The sequence below is a fragment of the Tamandua tetradactyla genome, chromosome 3 (genome assembly GCF_023851605.1).
Source record: "Tamandua tetradactyla isolate mTamTet1 chromosome 3, mTamTet1.pri, whole genome shotgun sequence".
In the NCBI taxonomy this organism is placed as follows: domain Eukaryota; kingdom Metazoa; phylum Chordata; class Mammalia; order Pilosa; family Myrmecophagidae; genus Tamandua; species Tamandua tetradactyla.
The window spans coordinates 139237878-139253083 of NC_135329.1; the positions used below are offsets into that span (position 1 = coordinate 139237878).

The window sequence follows — 15206 nt, forward strand, 5'->3', positions numbered from 1 at the left end:
TTTTTATAATCTGATCAACCCTTATTCGGTGCTTACCCACATGACATTCTATGTATTAAACTATAGCCTACGTAGAAGTCCTTTATTTTAAGCATCAGATTTGTCTTCATTTTTCAGAACCCAATTATTTTTTTCCTAAGATTTTCTCTCTTCTTGATGTCCCTTTAGGATTCTGCAGTTTGCTAAACACTAGTTTCTCCTGGCACAAGCCACTGCAAATCTCATCAGATATGTGGAGATCATGCTTGGTGCCCTGTACCTACCTACGGTAAGAAGAACAAGCACATGGCACACTCAGTTCAACAGGTAAGAGGAGAATGCATCACTCAGTGCATTGTACACAATCAGAAAATTCTCAAGGTCAATATCTAAGTTTATTTTATTTTATTAATGCTTACCTGCTATAGTATATAAAACACTCCTGCTATTAAAGCCTTATTCCTGAATGATACAGGGGAAAATTAATAGCTAAAATATGTGTCTTTTTAAAAAAATTATATTTTTTACTGTCTATGAAACATTTGACTGATTTTAATAGTGCCCTCTTTAAGATGAAATGTTAGAGAACTAAAGATATGCCTTAGGTGATCTGAGACAATGCCTATTAAAATCCATTTCTCCAAGGCCATCGCTAATTGATTCTTGAAACTTCTTTACTGAAATAACCTTGTCCCATAGGAAACTGTACTTCAATCATATCTTATGTCTGTTGAAAATAGTAGTATTTTATATAGAAAGTGATGATGTAATTATTGAAAATGTCTGACAACATAAATCATAGTTTAAATGATTTTTTTTATTTGAAGTGATTAATGCAAGACAAATACTTAGAATATATCTCTGGACTCTAAGTTATTGCCTTAAAAAGCATACTCAATAAATAACAATAATTGCAGCCTTCCTAAAGTGTGGTGTGAGAAAAGGAGCACCTCATTGGAAAGAGGACACTTGGATAATGCTTTAATCTTTCGTTCCATCTTCTTTGACTTTGGGCCCTATCAGTTAAGCCTCTCTAAACTAGTTTCCTTGTCCATGAAATGGACAGTATTTTCAGATTGCCTACTCAATACCAAGCTCAAATTGACACTAAAGTACAACTATCAGTGTTTGGTGGGAAATAGCTCTGAGCTAATTCCCTGAGAGCTATTTGCCCAAAACAAATTCAACAAAATGCTATTTCACCAAATTCCTTTCTCCTTTTCATTCTTACAAGTTTTACAGAAATTCACACTGGCTGTGTTGGTTTTAATGTGCTTTGGAAATTTCTGTGAGAACTTTAGTTGATGGTATTTCAATTTGTTTCATAAAAGCATTTGAAGAAATGCCCCACTTGTGTTTGCTTAGCTCCCTGCTATGGTGGTGGAGCAAGTTTGTGGAGTGAGTGAGAGGATCTTCTGATGAATAAGGATAGAGAGAAGTCAATAAACAGTCTAAGAAATGGAAAATTATAGCCACATGGATTCTCCAAATGCAAGACAAAAATATTCAGTTTTCAAATATATTAGGCAGATTGACCATCTTAGAGAACTGCTTCATGGAATTAGCCTGTTGACATGGTCCTTCTTCTTAGTGACAATCCAATAGGGCAGACAGACTAAAAACAAAATAGAAAATAAATAATATAAAAGCAAAAATGGTGCTGAGGCAGTGAAGGGCTGGAACCTGCTTTAGAACAAGTGATGGGGTGGGAGGTGCAAGAGTCAGGAGAGCTGTTGCCATTTTGCCTTCGTCTCCTTGAGGCTGTATCGTTCTTCCATGCTAGAGCATTTAATTGCTATTGTAAGACCCTCCAGCTCTCTTTCCCTGTGGCACTCAGACTGATGATGAGGTTCAAGATGTAGCTGCTATTTCAGCATGGATGTGTGAGTGACCTCAATAAACAGAGCCCCAGACCAACCCACAATGGACATGAACCATGAGCAAAAAGCAAACTTTTATTGTATTAAGACAGTGAGATGTGGAAGATACTTATTAAGGCAGCATAGCTGAGACTATACTAACTGTTACAAGAGGCATTTCTAAAGAGGCAGAAGGATGACTTATAGGGACATTAAGACAAGAGAGAGCTTGGATTGTTCACAGAATCAGAAGAAGGCAGATATGGCTGGAGCATAGTGAATCAGGAAAGAGCAGGGAATAATCTGTAGAGTCCCTTTCCACTCCAGGCTGTACTGGCTCCTAGACTGTTCTGATGCTTACATTCTTGGGAATACTTTAAGAATAATTAAATAGCTTGACTTTGAATCTTACCCAAATCAAACTCTCATATTTTATCTCTTGCCTCTGGGTTGTGATCATTTCTTTTTATCAAGAATTTTGCCTTTGTTATGATAATGCAATCCTGGTGCCTTCCCAGGAGCTGAGGCCTTCTATCCTTTTAGTCAATACTGAGATGCACTTGGATACATAGGCCATTCAGAGCTGAGCTGAGGCTTGGGATGGGCAACCCACCGCATTTTGCAATCGAGTGGTATGTAATACTGTGCAGTTTTAGAGCTCTCAGCTTCTCCATGTCAATTTCTAATATGCTGGTAAGAACTAGGGAAAAGCCCAAACTTTTAAAAAACTTATCATAGCCCCATTAATGCTTGTGTAAGAGAGATTGGCTTTTGTAGTTAAGATCTTATTTTAAAACAAAACAAAACTAGAACCTCCTAAGCAAAAAGCAGATTGCATGATATGCAGTTTATCTTCTTTGGAAAAAAAACAAGAGCTGAGTCAGCCCTCCTTTATTCTTGGCACCACTCAGAGCCACTGATGTTATGACTGCCTTTACTGAAGTTTGGTAGATTAGTAGTTCATCAGTCTGATATTAGAGTTATTCTTACACAGTTCTTAAAGTTTTAAGGACTTTTATTTGAGGTGAATGAAATGTCACTTAAGAGAGGGAAAGTAGGGAGAGGGAAGGAGAATGGATCTAAAATAATAATTGGCTCCTTAATACAGCCCAGGCTCAATGCTAGGTGCCTTCCTATGCATTATTATCCTCCTACAGTGGAGGGAGCAGCCCAGAGGGGCTAAGAGCACCCAGCTGATGAGTGACAGACTGAGGATGGAACAGAGATCTGCCTCTGAAGACAAGGCTCTTTCCACTCTGCCACCGAGAATAGACTGTAAAAGTACCACCTTATCACCACAGTCAAAACCGAAGTGGTAAACCCCTACCTTTCTAAAACCTTCAGAATAGCCCTCTAAAGGATAAATACTAGGTCACTATTAATATATTGCATATGTAGATTCAGAAGAGTCTCTAAACAGAGCTGGTTGTAATGAGCTGTGTTCTGCTAATTGCACATCTTCCCTTTGTTTGGCCTCATCCTGTATAATTAGCACAGTCTTGAAAATAGAAGTTTTCCATGAAATTAAAATTCTTACACAGCACAACCTCTAATTATTTCATACTTCACATTAGGGACTAAGATACTCATGGTGGAGGGAGGAATTCTAGTTTGTTATTTAATTACTTATAGAAGGCGTTCAGGAAAACCAAGAAAAAAAGATGATTAAAACAATTTCTTCTCGACTCTGAGAGAGATACACATGGACCAAAGCACGCATGTGCCCTTTTTCTCACACCCTCACTCCCTGCCTGGTGTCAGACCCCATCCCTCTTAGTTTCAGCCTCACTTAATCCTGTTCTGCTCTCTTCCTGTAGAGGCCTTGCCTATCCTTCAAGAGCCACTTGAAATCCCCTCCTCCCCAGGCCTTCCCAGATGTTCACAGTAAAAACAAAATTCCAAGGGTGCACAGTGGTTCAGTGGTAGAATGCTCACCTTTCATGCAAGAGACCCGGGTTCGATTCCCAAACCCTGCACCCCACAAAAAAGATATTTTCCATCTTCCTTGTACCTCATGGCCCTTGCACTGCTCTTACAGCACCTGTCCACTTTGTATTTAGGGGTAGGGAAAACCTACTTCCTTTCTCTCTTCCTGGGCGCATATCTAGACAGCCTTTCGTTGCCTGCCCTAGAGTTGGGTGTGAGCATGTGATGAATGTCTAACGATGGAAGGTGAGTGGAAGTCACAGGCTTCATTTTGGGGCCAGGGTTTTGAGGAAGTGGGTGCACCTTCTCCCCACTCTGTTTGTCCTGCTGCCATGTAAATGAGAAAACTCTGAGACGCCCATGGACTGTGGGGAGCCACCAGCTAGAGGAAGCCTGGGCTCCTGAATCACCAGGTAGAAAGGTAGCTGGCCATGCAGGAATACCTCATTCCCTGTTACACAAACAATAACTTGTATTAAAGCTCTGAAATTTAGGGTTTGTTTGTTATAGCTAGTAAGGTGGCCTTAGATAACACAGTATGTGCATGTTTGTAAGGATGCGTGTCTGTGTGCATGTTAATTCTATTTCAGAAGCCCTAGCAGGACAGGGACAAATTCTTGCTCCTTAACTGCAAGTAAAATTAAATTGATTTGGTGCCTCTTTCGGAAATGGAGCAGATGGTCATCAAAATGAAGAGTGGAGGACACTCTATAACATCTCTAGTATAGAGAATGCCAATTTCTCATTTGTAAGCAACTCTGTAGAATTTTGTAAACAGTCCCTTCAATGACTAATCTGGAGTAGAGAACAAAGAGATACCCTGTTAGCTCCCATATTAAGATGTATCCTAGTTCATTCACTCATTCAAAATTCATTATTGCAGTCAAGTACTTACTGAACCCATTGTGTATGCCAGGCAATCCCCAATATAGCTGATTAATAACAGACCAGGCCCAGCTCTTTCCAAGCACACAAACAGTCCAATGCAGAAGCCAAAAATCCACCACATCAGCACACAACTGGATATGCTCTCAGTTCACCACCCACATTCTTAGATTCTTCTTCTGTAAAACAATTATAATATTACCTACTTCTCAGATTTTGTTGTAATTTTTAATTAGATAATATTTAAATATAGTAATTATAAAATACCACTGTGCATGACACTTGAACTTGGTAAGTACTCAATAAATCTTAGCTATTCCTAGTATTAATTCAGATAAATACTGAGATTATATATTACAAAGTAATCTGCCTAGACGAAGGCAGAAATGTGTGAAACATAGCAGTTTCTATGAACAGTGAGATCTGAGATGAAAGTTGAGTGGTTAGGAAAAATGTTCTAAATTTTCAAAATAAAAAAAAGATGTGCATTATATGGCAAAGGTGACAGGATTTTCCAGATGTAATTAAGGTCTTTAATCAGTGACTTTAAATTAAAGAAAGATTTTCTTGGTTGGCCTGACCTTATCAGTTATTTAAAAGAGATTTAGAGGGCGGTGTGACAGTGGCTCAGTGGCAGAATTCTCGCCTGGTCCAGGAGATTCTCCTATTGGCTTTGAAGAAATAGGCTGTCATATTGTGAGGGGACACCCATAGCCAGGACCTGAGGGCCAGCTCTAAGACGGAGTGACCGTCAGGTGACAGTCAGCAGGAAAATGGAGACATCCATCCCACAACCACAAGGGGCTGAATCCTGCCAATAACCTAACTAAGCCTGGCAGAGGAGCATGAGATCCAAAAGAGAAGGCAGCCTGACAAAGGGCCCCGTTTTAGCCTTGTGAGACCCTGAGCAGAGAATCCAGTACACCTTGTTTGAATTTCTGACCTACAGAATCTGTGAGATAATAAAATGGTTTCCTTTTTTAAAAGGTATGTACAAAGGGCCAATATGGGAGGCAGTATTTTTGAAGAATAGGGGGGAAAAAACGCAGTTTTGAGGAATAGGGTAAAAAAACAACCTCAGGGTAGCTGGAGTATGGAGAGCAAGGAGGAAGCTGCTGCAAGACGAGAACATGTGCAGGGCCTTTAGAACCTCTAGGCAGCCATGCTAAGAATTTAGTCTTATTCCTAAACACAGCAGAAAGCTACTGGATAGTTTTGAACAGGGACTGGCACCGAACGTTAAGCTCAGATTTGTTTTCATAAAGAAAAACTGGCTAGAGCATGAAGAAAACAGAGGCGAGAGGAGAGATGGAGAACATGCAGCCAGACTACTTGAAAAGTTAGCATAGGGGTTAAGATCAGAGAAAGCCGTAGCTTAAGGCAAGGTGGTGGCAGTGGAGATGGGGAGAAGAAAACAGATACAAGAGGAATTTCTGAAGTGGTATTGGTAGGGCAGAGAGAGCTGTTAAAATATGATTCCTGTTTTTTTTTTTAGATAGATAGAGGTGCATTTCTCAGATATAGGGTATCCTGAAAGAGGACAAGATTTGCAGGCACAGGTGGTGAATTTATTGTTTATGCGCTGCACTGAGGTGTCTCTGAGATATCAAAGTGGACTTGTCAAGTATACAAGTGGATCTGTGGGACTGGAGCTCCATAGAAACACCTGAACAAGACATTTTTTTTTTATTAGAGAAATTATGGGTTTACAGAACAATCATGCATAAAATACAGGATTCCCACACACTGCATCAACACCAACACCCTGCAACTGGTGTGGGACATTTGAAGATAGCACATTTTTACAGTTGTACCACTAAGTCCATGGTTTAATTTGGGGATCAGTGTTTGTGTGGTGTAGTTCCATGGATTTTTTTAAAATATTTTTTCTGTGACCATATTATATAACAAAACATTTCCCCTTTTAATCATATACAAACACTTATTTCAGTGCTGTTTATTGTGTTCACAATGTTGTGCTAACATCGCCACAATCCATTACAAGAACATGTCCATCATCCCAAACAAGAACCCTGTATATTTTAAGCCTTAACTTCCCATTCCCTATCCCCAACACATCCTCTGGTCGTCTATATCCTAGATTCTGACTCTATAATTTTGCTTATTCTAATTGTTTTAAGTAAATTAGATCATATAATATTTGTCCTTTTTTACCTGGCATATTTCACTCAGCATAACGTCTTCAGGGTTCATCCATGTTGTCGCATGTATCAGGACTTCATTCCTTTTCACAGCTGAATAATAGTCCATTCTATGTATATAACACATTTTATTTATCCACTCATCAGTTGATAAACAACTGGGTTGCTTCCATCTGTTGGCATTGTGATTAATGCTGCTATGAACATCAGTATGCAAATATCTATTCAAGTCCCTGCTTTCATTTCTTTTGGATATATACCTGATATCTATTGTTGAATCATATGGTAGTTCTATACCTAGAATTCTGAGGAACTCCCAAACTCACTTAAAGAACAGTTGAATCATTTTTTTTTTCTTTTCTTTTAAAAATATGGAGTGCTTCACCAATTTACGTGTCATCCTTGCGCAGGGGCCGTGCTAATCTTCTCTGTATCGTTCCAATTTTAGTATATGTGCTGCCAGCGAGCACACAGCTGAAACATTTTACATTGCCACCAGAAATGAATGGGTGTTCCTATTTTGCTAAATTCTCAACACTTGTTATTCTCTGTTGTTTTTTTGTTTTTTTTGTTTTTTACTAGCAGTCATTCAAATAGGTGTGAAATGGTATCTCATTGTTGTTTTGATTTGCATTTCCCTGATGGCCAATGAAGTTGAGCATCTTTTCATGTGCTTTCTCATCATTTGTGTATCTTCTCTGGAGAGATGTCTGTTCAAGTCTTTTGCCCATTTTTAAATTGGTTTGTTTTTCTTTTTTGTTGGAAAATGGAAGGGTATCTTTATATATTCTAGCTATCAATCCTTTATCAGATATGTGGTTTCCAAATATTTTTTACCATTGCGTACATTGTCATTTTACTGTCATGATTAAGTCCATTAATGTAAAAAAAAAAATTATCTTTATGAGGTCCCATTCATCTAGTTGTGTTGTTGTTGCTTGTGCATTGAGTGTAAAGTCTAAGAAACCATTGCCTAACACAAGTTCCTGGAGATGTTTCCCTACATTTTCTTCTAGGAGTTTTGTAGTCCTCGTTCTCACATTTAGATCTTTGATTCCTTTTGAGCTGATTTTTGTGTATGATGTGACATAGAGGTCCTCCTACGATCTTTTCAAAGAATGGACTTCTCAGTTTTTTACCTCTCTCTATTTTATTATTTTAAATTTCACTTATTACTGCTCTAATCTTCCTTATTTTTTCCCCTGCTTGCTTTGGGATTAATTTGCCATTATTTTTCTAGTTACTGCAGGTGTACAATTAGGTCTTTGATCTTAGCTCGTTCTTCTTTTTGATGTAATCAGTTTTTAGGGCTATAAATTTCCCCTTCAGGACTGCCTTCACTGCATCCCATAAGTTTTGTTATGTTGTGCTCTCATTTTCATTAGTCTCAAAATATTTACTGATTACCATTGTGATATCTTCTTTGACCCATTAATTAAGAGCATGTTATTAAACTTCCATTTATTTGTGGACTTTCCAGTTCATTGTCATTGATTTCCAGCTTCACTCCATTATGGTCAGAAAAGATGCATTGTATGATTTCAATCTTTTTAAATTTCTTGAGACTTGTCTTGTGACCCAACATGTGGTGTACCCTCCAGAATGATCCATGTACACTCGAAAATAACACTTATCCTGCTGTCTTGGGAAACAGTGTTCTGAATATGTCTGTTAGGTCTAGTGCGTTTATCATATTATTTAGGTTCTCTGTTTCCTTACTGATCTTCTGTTTAGATGTTCTGTCTATTGAAGAGGGTGGTGGGTGGTGTGTTATTGTAAAGACGTCTAATACTTCCTTCAGTTTTGCTAGTGTTTGCCTCATGTATTTTTGGGCACTATGGTTAAGTACATAAATATTTATGATTGTTATTTCTTCTTGACAGATTATCCTTTTATTAATATAAACTGTCTGCTATCTCTTATAACAGCTTTTAACTTAAAGTCTATTTTGTCTGCTATTAGTTGTAACCACCCCAGCTCTCTTTTGGTTAGTATTTGCATGGAATATCTTTTACCACCCTTTCACTTTCAACCTATTTATGTCTTTGTGTCTAGGGTCAGTCCCTTATATATAGTTGGATCGTGTTGTTTTCTATCCATTCTGTCAATCTTTGTCTTCTGATTAGTCCATTAACATTCAGTGTTATGACTGTAAAGGCAGTACTTCAGCCATTTTATCCTTTAGCTTTTGTATGTCATATCTCTTTTGTCTCTCTATTCCTTTACCGCTACCTCCTCTTCTGTATAGGCAATCTTCTGTAAAGTATCTGACTGATTCTGTGCCCCCCCCCCCCCACACACACACACGCAGGGACTTGGTTCTCTGTGCCTGGATATACAGACGTTCTAACTCACTGCTGTGAATTCCTCCATAGTCTGTGCTCCCTGTGGGAGGAAGCCAGGCCACCTCCTCTGGAGAACTCCAAAATACGTGGGACCAAGAGGGTGAAGACAGGACTGCCCGGTCCAGGAGGGAAATTTCCTATCTAAGATTTGTCTTTTTCTTTGATTTAGCATTTGTGTAGCCCTTCTCCAGTCTCTGCTGTCCTCCAGAGTTCCAAGCAAGTGAAGTTTGTCCTTAAACTTGCTGAATCTCTGAGGAGGTTTTTGGGGGGGAATATATTATGTTGCCATGTTGATGATATCATCTGTTAGGAGGTTTTTTGGTTACTGATTCCGTCTCTTTACTAATAGTTTTGTTGAGATCTATTTCTTCTGGAGTCAATGTGGGTAGTTTGTGTGTTTGTAAAAATTTGTCCATTTTATCTAGGTTCTCTAATTTATTGGCATACAGTTGTTCATAATATTCTCTTACAGTTCTTTTTATTTCATTGGGATCAGTAGTAATGTACCCACTTTTATTTCTGATTTTTGTTATTTGTATTCACTCTCTTTTTTTTCTTTGTCAATCCTGCCTAAAAGTTTGTCAATTTTATTGATATTTTCAAAGAACCAACTTTTGCTTTTGCTGATTCTCTCTATTGCTTTTTGGTTTTCTATTTCATTTACCTCCACTTTGATCTTTGCTATTTCCTGCCTTATGCTCTCTTTGGTTTTAGTTTGGTCTTCTTTTTGTAGTTCTCACAGTTTTGAGGTTAGGTCTCTGATTTGAAGTCTTTCTTCTTTTTTAATGCATGCATTTAGGGCATTGCCTTTGCTGCATCCTATATGATTTGCTGTGTTGTATTTCATTTTCATTCTCCCCAAGATATTTCCTAATTTTGCTTCTAATTTCTTCTTTAATCCAATGGTTGTTTAAGAATATGTTGTTTAACTTCCACATATTTGTGAATTTTCCATCTCTCCCTCTGTCACTGATTTCTAGTTTCATTCTATTGTGGTCACAGGATATACATTGTATGAGTTCAACATTTTTTAATTTACTGAGATTTGTTTTGTGACCCAACATATGGTCTATTATGGTGAATGATCCATGTGCACTTGAAAAGAATGTGTATTCTGTTTTCATTGTGTACAATGTTCTATATCTATTTGATAAATCTAGTCGTTTAGTGTATCATTCAAGTCCTATACTTCCTTATTGATATTCTAACTAGATGTTCTATCCATTATTCAGAGTGGTGTGTTAACGTTTCTTACTCTTACTCTAGAACCACCGATTTCTCCCTTCAACTCTGTCGGTATTTGCTTCATATATCTGCTGTTAGGTGCTTATATATATTTATAACTGTTACATATATTTTTGAATGTTCCTTTTCTTGTTATATAATGACCATTTTTCTCCTTCATAACTGTTTCTCACTTAAAGTCTATTTTATCTGATAGTATAGCCACCCCAGCTCTCTTTTGGTTACTACTTGAATAGTATATATTTTTTCCATCCTTTCACCTGCAACCTGCTTGTATCAGGAACATCTGCCCAAGGCGGATGCAGTGTGCAGGGTTTTCCCTGTCTTTTTGGGCTATTGCCTTGTACTGGGCTTTTGCTGGTTAGTTGTTCTCGAGCTCCCCCATGTATAGGAGTTTGGTTGGCCTCTGCTTCCCAGGAGACAGACGTTCCTCTACCAGGTATTTGAAACCCGCAGGCCTTTGCCCCAGCCTTTCTGCCTTAATATTATATTCACTCCTTTGGTTGTCTCAAGCTGTTTTTGCCTGGAGGGCAAATCCTTGGAGGAGCAGCATCCCAACAGGACTTTCCCAAATTGTTTTTTTTCCAGCCAATACAGGGCCAGGGACCCATGAAAATGGCACAGACCAGCTCCAAAGTACCCTGGGGATGGGACCAGGAAGGGCCCCCAAATCTTCTCTGATGGCTTCCCAAAGCTGAGCTTTTCTGGCCTGCCCAGCAAACATAGCCTTTCTGCTAACTGTCCCCTGCAGCCCTAAGGAAGTGCTGCATCTTTAAATGTCCACCACTTCCTCCCCTGTCTGGGAAGGTTGAAACAATGGCTGTCCTCAGAGCCGGGCCCAGCAATCTGAATTTGCTAATCAAAAGCCACGATCAGTGATCAGCCATGCCCACCCTTGTTCTTGGGGACAAGGATTTTTATGTCCTTTTCTGATACCAGCAGCTAGCCACGGACTGGACCCCCTGGCTGCCTGCCATGAAGGTGGGGGACAGGCACTGATGGCCACTGCATGGAGAGAGCAAATCACAGTTCTTTACCATAATTTATCATTCTCTTCCTCCTGTTTTTCTCTGGATGCTGTATAGTGTTCTTGTGGCCTCTGGTATTTCAAAATAGTTGTTTCAGACAGTTCTTCTCTGTTTAATGGTTGTTTTGGTGGAAGGACCAAGTTCTGGAGCTCCTACTCCACCATCTTTCCTAGAAGTCTCTTATGGAAGACATAAGAGTGTAAGAGTAACACTGTCATGTAAATGAAAACTGAGGCCCTGGACCTAGCTTAAGAATCTCCCACACTACTTATTAGCAAAGGATACATAAAAGGAAAAACAGAGATAGGGACTCTTTCCCAGGCCTGTAGTGGTGCCTGGAATGTAATGTTATCGCCATTTACAGTGTAAGCCCTGGAGTCAAACAGCCTGGGTTTGAATCTTAGTTTTGCTCTTTCTTATCTTGTGACCTTAGGCAAATTGTTCATCCACTCTGTGCTTCATCTTTAAACAGGAATGGAATTACTCTGATTATTGTAAGATTAAATGTTTTATAAATGTAAAGACTCTGGAAGACTTAGGGGACACTGTAGGTGCGCAAGATATGGTGCCTCTTACTTTGAAGACAGACACAGTCCTTGTCATCAGGGATTTATAGTCTGGCAGGGAAGCATGACAAGCAGACAACAGTGGCAGGGAAGGCAAGTGCTGCAGACGTATGCAACATAGTCTCAGATGAAGGCCTGATCTATAGATGGAGGGCTGCTTTCCATCTGCAATGATTTAGGGGACTCTGGCACTTAGCCATGTTCTACCCCCATTCAAAGATACCTGCCAGGTGAGTGGGCTCTGATGCTTGTGAGATAAAATCCTCTTTCACTCTTTTCTGGCAACACTCTAAAGGCCTCCCTGTTAAAATACTAATATTTCCTAGAGGACTGCCCATCTAATAGCTTTGTTTGAACACCTTTTCAGGTAAACTACTCAAATTCTCACCCTGGTTAGGTTAAAGCTTGAAACAGGACTGAGGAGGCTCCAGGTAGCAGGAAGTAGCTGAGAGGAAGGTGGATGGAAAGGAAAGGAGAAGGAAGGAAGGAACAAGGCAGATGGCAAGAGAAAAGCAGAAGACAGCACAGAACCTCCTGTACCCAAAATCAGGGCGCCGTGATGCTCGTGGTCCGCGGCAAGCCCACCCGCATGGGGACCCTTGCAACATTTTGCCAAACCCTTTACCTGTTTTGTTTTCTCAATAAGAATTGATTTTAAGATTTGATTTTATCTTTTTCCCTAAAATGAATGAAAGTAGTTTGTCCAGAGATTGACTGTCAATAGAAGACAATTCTCTTGCTAATTCCACATTGTTGCACGAAGAGTACCCCATAAGTACTTTTTTCCCTTTAGGACATCCTTTTTCATTTTCACTTCTGAAATCGGAATCCATCCTTTTATTTTGCCTCCCGGGGGCTTTCAGAAGGCACACCATTCTTCACTGCAGCTCCTGTAGCAATTGGAGAAATCGCAATTGCACATTTGTTTCTCTGGGTTTATCCCGGGCGTGAGCACGGAGTCTGTGGCACTTGGATTCACTTCCTAATCTCTTTAGACATTGCTCAAGTGCTGACAAATTATCCAGCTTGTAATCCAATATCCACTGTGAGGCTGGCAGGTTGTTTTATTTTTCTTTTTAAATTAAATACTGATAAAGATCTTGGACCATAGCAATTTCAGATCTCATTTTTCAAATGTTTACTTTCCGATTCCTTTTCTTGCATCACGGCATGTTAGGGTCTTAATTTACGTATTTGTTTTGTTTTTTATTTAATTTGGAGTTGAGATTGGGTCCACAGCACCTCAAGATGGTACTTTCTTGACATTCCTCAGCTGGGCAGAGTCGTGGGACCCATCTGCGTTTGGTTTCTACTTTCCACATTTCCAGGTCAGTCCAAGTGCTGGCCTGAGCTGGGGTAGGTGACTTGAATCCCACCCTAGCCTTCTGTGCACTCTCCCCACCCTGCCCTCTGGGGCTTACGGCACACCTGAAAATCAGTCGGTTCCTAGCATGAGTTCTCTGGCCTCCAGAGCTCTGGGAAGAGAGTTGGCAGGAAGAGCAGGATCCAGTGTCCTTTGGATCTACGATGACCTTCTTCCATGGCAGCATTGCCCACAGCTGAGGAAGAGGAGACTGGGACATATTAGGTCACTCAAGCCCCTAGGCTCTAACACAGCGGCCTGCCAGCTGTAATTTCCTCTGAGGTTTCTGAGTCGATGGTTGGGTGCCGAATGAGACTTTGAGAAGGGACAAGGGTCAGACAAGAGGTGAGAGTCAGGGAGGTCTGTGACATACATAAATATTGGCAAATAAAGCACAGAGTCTTATACTATGACATATCAAATGCCCTTCACATCAAAACAACCATGATTCATAGTCAACATAAAACAACAGACCCAAAATCACCAGTGTGACAAAACGTACAAAGGCTAAGATGTAGAGACCAGCATAAATCGTGCCACTTCTGTGTGCCAGGCTTTGTATGAGGGGCCTCACAGCTCATCTTATTTATTGCTCAAAACAGTCCTGCAAATCCATATTTACACTTTCCCTTGACAGTTGAGGAAACTAGGCTCAAGAGAGTCTGGTACGAGGAACAAGACAGGTGCCAATCACAACTAGCAGGATACAAGATGGTCATTTAGGCTCAAAGAATAAAACAAAAAAGAAGTTGCTTCTGCTCCTAAAAGCTGAGCATCAGGCCAGCTGGAAATCTGATGATATCCTCAGCTACCGTGTTACTGGCCTTGGGCCCCTCAATTGCCACTGACTTGGAAGTGGATTGGTCTAGACTGGAGCCTGGGGTGAGACTGAATGAGCAAAATGAGGCTAAATGGCTCCAGCTGTGGCAGTGGAGGACTCAGGTGCAGGGAGCTGGGCATAACTAATACGTTTCCCCTGCCCTCCCTCTCTCTGGCCTTGGACATGGCAGTTCTCCTTTACAACATAGCTGCTGCCCAGGAGTTTGCTTTTTTGATGGTGTTTTCTTTTTTTTTTTTAAGGTCTTGGATGCACTATAACTAAACTCCTTCCCAAGCCAGGCCTCTGCCACTGAGTAAACAGAAAGGAAACCAGGTCATTACTCAATTCTTAGGTTTTAAAAAAAAATTAGCTTGTATGACCTCAGGGGAGGGTCTCTCCAAGACATTGAAAGTACAAATCAAGCCCTCTATGGTTTGAAAAGGCACCAAGGGCAGTTGTTGGGGTTCGTCCTGGCCATATTTCAATGTTCTTACCTGGGATGCTATGACAATTATTGTCAGTGGATTTCACTGTGCCCTGGAGACACTGCTGGGGAGACTGCACAAGCGTGGATCTCTTAACCGTAGTAAAGGTTTCTCAAGGCAACCCAGAGTAGTTGCCCCCTGCCCCTTCCCTCCTGTGGCACCTTGTTCACAGTTCTGTGATGGCACTTATAATTAAGTAAGAGATTATTTCCCAGTTGTCCCAACAAATATTTATCCAGCTGTGTGCCAAGCCCTAGGCTTTCTCACCTGGCTGTGGCACTCTAATGCACCTATGATTCCCCAGCATTCAGCTCAGAGCTTCGAAAGTTGTGGGTGCTCAAGAGATGATGGGCAAATGGATTAGCATGAACCGTGTAGTCCCAAGATTTGGAAAATGCCTTATCATATGAAGTGACCAACAAATCTTCCTTCACCAATAACGTCTACCTACCATCCCAAAAATGACTTCTCAAATCTTTCATAATCTCACAAATATCCCTCCAACACTAGCGAAATAAGTCCAGCATGTGATGAGCTACCTTG

At 40.3% G+C, this 15206-nt stretch overlaps 1 protein-coding gene and 1 non-coding gene across 2 annotated transcripts in view; one reads left to right on the forward strand and one right to left on the reverse strand.

The window, feature by feature from the left end:
- B3GALT1 (beta-1,3-galactosyltransferase 1) overlaps window positions 1–15206 on the forward strand; it is a 605805-nt gene that overhangs the window by 556738 nt on the left and 33861 nt on the right. The window contains exon 4 of the mRNA XM_077151945.1: window positions 169–306. The gene's annotated coding sequence lies outside the window, so the exon portion shown is untranslated. The remainder of the gene's footprint in view (window positions 1–168; window positions 307–15206) is intronic.
- On the reverse strand, window positions 7177–7281 carry LOC143678365 (U6 spliceosomal RNA). Its single transcript, XR_013173178.1, has one exon. It is a non-coding gene; the product is annotated as a U6 spliceosomal RNA (small nuclear RNA).